Below are 6,235 nucleotides of genomic sequence, written 5' to 3'. Positions count from 1 at the left end.
TATCGGTATCGATATCGACGATACTGCCTTGAAAAATATCGGTATCGTATCGAAAACAAAATAAGTGGTATCGCCCATCCCTATTAGTCACCAGAAACTGAATGAAATGAATTAATTCAAAAAATAATAAAATGGAAGATTCTCAAAGCACCTTAAATGAAAGACTAGCGGTAACAGTGAGCACAGTGACCGAGCTATGGTGTTTTAGAAGAGATTGTGGTCCCCATGATAAGTTCTGGGTCTGATATGGACCGTATAGGCTCAGTGCGCGGCTTAACTTAACTTACCCAGACAGTTTTGGCAATCACTAAACGCCTAAAAATGCTGTTTTAAGTCAAACTGCACACAAACTGAAAGGTTTTGAGTTAAAGACGCATTTCAAGACTCGAGTCAGTGTAGAGCGCTCCAAAGTTTCTCACGACAGACGACTTTATGTGTTTGTTTCTTGGTCTGTTTGGGTTTGTTTCTAAACATATTCTTGATATGCATTAGTTCCACCAAGACAGTGCACGTCATTATTAAATCTAAAAACAGAGAGGTTGACATAAATATGTAAATAATTCATTGATAGCGAGCAATACTTAAAAATAGACTGATAGTAAAATCATGCAGAGCTTTCAAAATGCATACTGAAAAAGCCATGCAAACTGACTTCCTTATAAAGACTAAAGCAACAGCACACAGTGTATAATGTGAAAGACAGCCTGTAGTTACCTTATGTGAAAGATAAAAGCATGCAACAGGTCGTTATTCCCTTCTTCTTTTTGCAGAAGACTTTACGCCTTGTTTTTAAGGTCCAAATGCTTCCTCTGTTAAAGCTTGTCTTAATCCTTAGTTAGTAGTCTGACATCCATTAAAAAAAGACCAGCAGCGATGCTCGGCAGTGGTGCGAGAGGGAGAAAGTGAGTTATTACAAGTATCTCGGTAAGCCCCGCCCCTGAGGCGGACGAAAATAGAAATGTGGGCGGGGTTTTCCAAAAATAGCGCGCGACGTCTCACGCCTGCGTTCTCGCATTGTTTCCTTCTCATTGGCTGAGGCTGCAGCCACATCCACACTGCACTCTAGTGTCTGCTTCAAAAGTTCTGTGACTGCTCACCATCTGAGCTAAACTGCTGCTCCAGTAGCAGGGGCTGGAGTCGATGGAAATGAACAACAAAAGAAATAAAAATATAATAATAATAACAATGTACTGTCAGACTGAGCAGTATGATTTCTGAAGGATCATGTGACACTGAAGACTGGAGGAATGATGCTGCAAATTCAGCTTTGCATCACAGGAATAGATTACATTTGAAACTGCATTCACATAGAAAACAGTTACTTTAAATTGTAATAACATTGCAATTTTTTTGCAATATTTTAAACAGTAAAAGTACAGCATTCAAAGTGTACTGTTTATCCATTGTTTAATTTAAAACAAAATGTACATTTTTCTTTTTATGAAATGTTTGAAATTATAGCTCACTTGGTTTGATATGTTGATGTGCAATGCTATTTATTCATGCAAACTGCAAATAAATGACTGAATGTATTTTTGCAACAGTCTTTTTTACACGTCCACTAAAATTGTTTTAACTCAAGTTTAACTTTGTGTCTCTGTTCATCTTCAAGTCAATAAGAGTTTTATAATCTTTCAGTAGCAGTAGCAAGGAAACCTTGTGATTTCCACCAAAGATAGCAAGTATGGCAAAACAACCATGACGCAAGATCATGTAAATGTATATTAACAGTGCATGTCAGTAAGGCTTTTTTCTTTTCTTTAAGTCTTTCTCAGTAAAACAGAACCGGTCAGCATTCACGCGCCGCACACACGCTTTGAAACCACTACATGACCCGTTTCTCAGAAACCAGGACACACAGTGACGGTCTCCAGTGGGTTTCTGATTTCCCCTGTGAGACCCGATCGCTCAGTTCTCGTCAGCAGCTTATACACTGGCTGTGTCTCAAAACCTACCTACGTGCAGCTAGACTGCTGTTCTGGCCATCGTACACCCATGCAGCATTTTTATGAGCATGCTGCCATGAAAAAAACTATTTATACTTTGATTAGAAAGTTCAGTTTGTTATAAAGATGCTACAAACACAGCACTTTTCCATTCATTCGCTGTACGTGTAGTCAAACATGTACGTTTTGGCAGTGAAGCAGGTTCCAGCACATAAAATCACAATGCAATTTAATTATTTAAATCATTTCTAGAGCAGAGGAAACAAACAAAGACCCTCAAACACACACACACACACACACACACACACACACTGCATACATATAATGAAACTAAAGCAGCGCTGTGCTGCACCTGAATGCTCCTCTAACCGGGGGATCCCAACAGTCTTACCAGAAACCCTCATCTGTGTGTGTGTGTGTGTGTGTGTGTGTATACAGGTTTATATATCCTGGTGGGGACTTAAACCTGACTACACACAGACTCATGGGGACTCGTGTCACGGTGGAGACCTACATTGAGGTCCCCAGGGGTAAAAAAGCTTATAAATCATACAGAATTAGTTTTTTTGAGAAAGTAAAAATGCAGAAAGTTTCATGTAAGGGGTAGGTTTAGGGGTAGGGTTGGTGTAGGGCAATAGAAAATACAGTTTGTGCAGTATAAACACCATTACGCTTATGGAGAGTCCCTACAAGAATAGCTGACCAGACTTTGTGTGTGTGTGTGTGTGTGTGTGTGTGTGTGTGTTATAATCACACAGTCCTTCAGTCTGAATCATATCCGGCAGAAGCTGAAAATAACAAGACCATGATCTGACAGTGAAGCACCACAGCAGGGGAACAGGCGACACACACACACACACACACACACACACACACGTCAAAGCAAACTCTCCTACACTGCCAGCAAAGCCTTGACTTTCAGCATGTTTAACCTTTTACCATCTATTATATTCTATTGAATTGCTGAAGAGCATTCAGTGAGAAGTCTTTTTTGTTTGTTTGTTTAAAACATAAAATAAACCAGTCGTTTGAAAAAAAAATGTATGGCAAAATTTATGATGAAATTTCTAGGTCACCAATCAATTGTAAATACATTTGTGACCATATGATATTCCTTTGTGCTGAAAGGACAACATTCTCAAATCATGGATGTTGGATAACATGAATCATCTGTTTATGCATAAATTTGAGTTCATGTCGGTTCGAGTGCTGCAGCAGAGAGGGGGAAATACCAGATATATACAATACAGTGAAATTCGTGTTTCATTTTTATATCCAACATTTCACTCAAACGGTGACACTGATAACATCATTTATTATAAATAATTGTATTAGAAATAGAAAACTATGCAAAATGTAAGTCTTTTAATTCTTTTTTTTAACCTTTAAGTCTTTGACTTTCATTTATCTGCAGAACTTCTACATATCAGACATTATTGACATACAAATATCTTGATTATTGTTGCATGCAGTGGTGCTTTAAAGTTGCTAAAGTGTATTATAAAAGCACTGAGTATAGTGTATGCTTTGTTCATTATGCACAGGAAGTGCTCAACCTCTCAGTCACTCAGTCACACATTTCTACACCACAGATCCGAACACTTCAGAAATAATTACCCATGTTTATGAGCAAAACAATGATTAAAACCTGCTTTGCGAGAGATTTTTTATTTATGCTGAACGTAAAAAACTAAAACGTCAAAAATACAGGTTTGAAGGGGAGTAAATGATGACAGAATTACGTATTTAAGTGAACTATTCCTTTAATACAAAGTGTTAGTAAAGTGTCACTTTAAAGTGTAAAGTGTTAGTTATATAAAAAGTACTCTAAGTTTGTGGTCAGTAACATTTTTAATGCTTTTTATAAAAAGGTCAAAAGAACGGCATTTATTTGAAATAGAAAGTTTCATCATAAATGTTTTTACTGTCACTTTTGATCATTTTAATGCATCATTGTTGAATAAAAGTACTTTTTTTATTGTACTGACAGTAGTGTACAGCATATGCACAGCAAACACTGATATTTTCTCTATAACCGCTGGCTTAACAGAGTTTCGAAGACAGAGGCTGTTAACCATTATTCACTTTTCTCAATCCTCTTGCCGGCAGACACAAACTGAAGCTAGGTTAAGTTTCACGTTATAATGAGATTCTCTTCAACAGCTGTATGTCAGTTCAAATTCACACAGGATGCAGCACTCGTGGTTTACATTTTGTGGGGAAAAAACAGTTTAGTGGAAAACAAGAACAGACTGAGGCGATTTGATTTAGAGCAGTCCCTCTCTGCTGGCTGAGTTTTCTGAGGTGAGAAAACTGAGTCTAACACAGATTAATTTCAACTCTTCTGAGCAATGAGCGATGCTTTTCATCCAGCACTGATCAGTCAAGTGATCAGTCATCTTTACTGTGATTATTCTCAGTGGTGTTTGTTAAGCCAAGCATCACTATTACTATTGCTCAGATATGACTGGACTTACAATTTGGTGATAAAACAGGCAAAAACCCTGCAGAAATACACTGAAGGAGGATCCTGATCCAAATCTAAAGACCGAAATATATAGACCAAAATCTATTCTAGAAACATTCAAGCAATAGCAGCCACCGAACACCCTAGCAATCTCATAGCAACACACTCAGACCACTTTAATGACTGCATTACAACAACCTGAAAATCAGAGCACCTTAATGGCTGAATAGCCCCTGACAACCAACCAGAACACCCTAGCAACTACATTGCAATGCATTAACAACCACTCAGACCACCTTAATGACTACATAGCAACACCCTGGCAACCACCAAAATACCCTAGCAACCGCATGTTAACAACCATTTAGAGCAATTACAATGTCCTGAAAACCACTCAGAACACCCTAGCAACCAAATAACAGCGTGCTTACAATCACTTGGAACCCCATAATTGCTGCATAGCAATGCCCTAGCAACAACCCAGAACACACTATTGTGATGGTTCTGAATGGACGTGCAACACTAATGAAAAATGTTTCATACAGTAAGATGAAGGCCAATATCACCATCCAGAACACCCTGGTAACCACACAGCAACATTCTAACAACTATTAACACCTTAATGACGGCATAGCAACACCCTGGCAGCAACATAGAACACCCTAGCACCTAAATAACATGGTAACAACCATTCAAAACACTTTAGTGACTGGACAGCAACACCCTGGAAACCACCCAGAACACCCTTGCAACAGTATAGCAAAATGCTAAAAATTACTTGAAATACTGTAATGAGTACATAGCACCCTAGCAACTGTATATATATATATATATATATATATATATATATATATATATATATATATATTTTTTTTTTTAATCACTTGGAACAACTTAGTGACTGCATAGCAACATCATGGAAACCACCTAGAACACACTATCAGCTACACTGTGCTAAAAAAAAAGACTCAAAACACCTTAATGACTGCAAAGCAACACCCTAGCAACCACCAAGAACTACCTAGCAAAAGCATATTAACAATCATTCAGGTCGGTGCCGATAGTCTCATGGTTACTGCGCCGACATATAGCACAACTGCGCTCGCAGTGACCTGAGTCGATTCCTGTCTCGAGGTCCTCTGCTCTCCGCTCAACTCTTTCCTGTCAGCTCTCTACTGTCCTATCCAAATAAAGGCATAAAAAGCCCCTAAATATAACTTTAAAAAACGACCGTTCAGAGCAACTTAATGACTGCACAGCAACACCCTGGCAACCACCAAGAAAACCCTATCATCCGCATATTAACAGCCATTCAAAACACCTTAATGACTGCATAGCAACACCCTAGCAACCACCAAGAACACCCTAGCAACCGCATATTAACAGCCATTCAGAACACCTTAATGACTGCATAGCAACACCCTGGCAACCACCAAGAACACCCTAGCAACCGCATATTAACAACCATTCAGAACACCTTAATGACAGCATAGTGACACCCTAGCAACAACTAAAAACACCCTAGCAACCGCATATTAACAACCATTCAGAACACCTTAATGACAGCAGAGTGACACCCTAGCAACAACTAAAAACATCCTAGCATTGTGAGAGTCTCGGTAGGAGGTTTTTAAATGAAGAATATTTCATATAGTAAGATGAAGGTCAGTGTCACATTTTATATAACCGAACTATATACTGCCATAATTATGATATTATTGTTGGCGATATCAGAGAGAATGAGGTTTGTTCATCGTTCCATATCTCTCTCTCTCTCTCTCTCTCTCTCTCTCTCTCTCTCTCTCCTCCCCCCTCTCTCCCC

The 6,235-nt window shown here is 38.6% G+C and overlaps 1 protein-coding gene across 6 annotated transcripts in view; it reads right to left on the bottom strand.

Annotated features, from left to right (window-relative positions):
• hdac7a (histone deacetylase 7a) overlaps positions 1 to 6,235 on the bottom strand; it is a 92,630-nt gene that overhangs the window by 69,799 nt on the left and 16,596 nt on the right. The window contains exon 1 of one of the 6 annotated variants that reach the window (XM_016236674.1): positions 715 to 869. The exons of the other annotated variants lie outside the window; for them this stretch is intronic. The gene's annotated coding sequence lies outside the window, so the exon portion shown is untranslated. Of the gene's footprint in view, positions 1 to 714; positions 870 to 6,235 lie in introns of those variants that run through there. 6 annotated transcript variants of the gene reach the window in all.

Source organism: Sinocyclocheilus grahami, unplaced genomic scaffold, assembly GCF_001515645.1.
Source record: "Sinocyclocheilus grahami isolate Dianchi unplaced genomic scaffold, SAMN03320097.WGS_v1.1 scaffold494.1, whole genome shotgun sequence".
In the NCBI taxonomy this organism is placed as follows: domain Eukaryota; kingdom Metazoa; phylum Chordata; class Actinopteri; order Cypriniformes; family Cyprinidae; genus Sinocyclocheilus; species Sinocyclocheilus grahami.
Note: the sequence above shows the minus strand (reverse complement) of the source record. Positions and strands in the feature narration are given on the sequence as shown.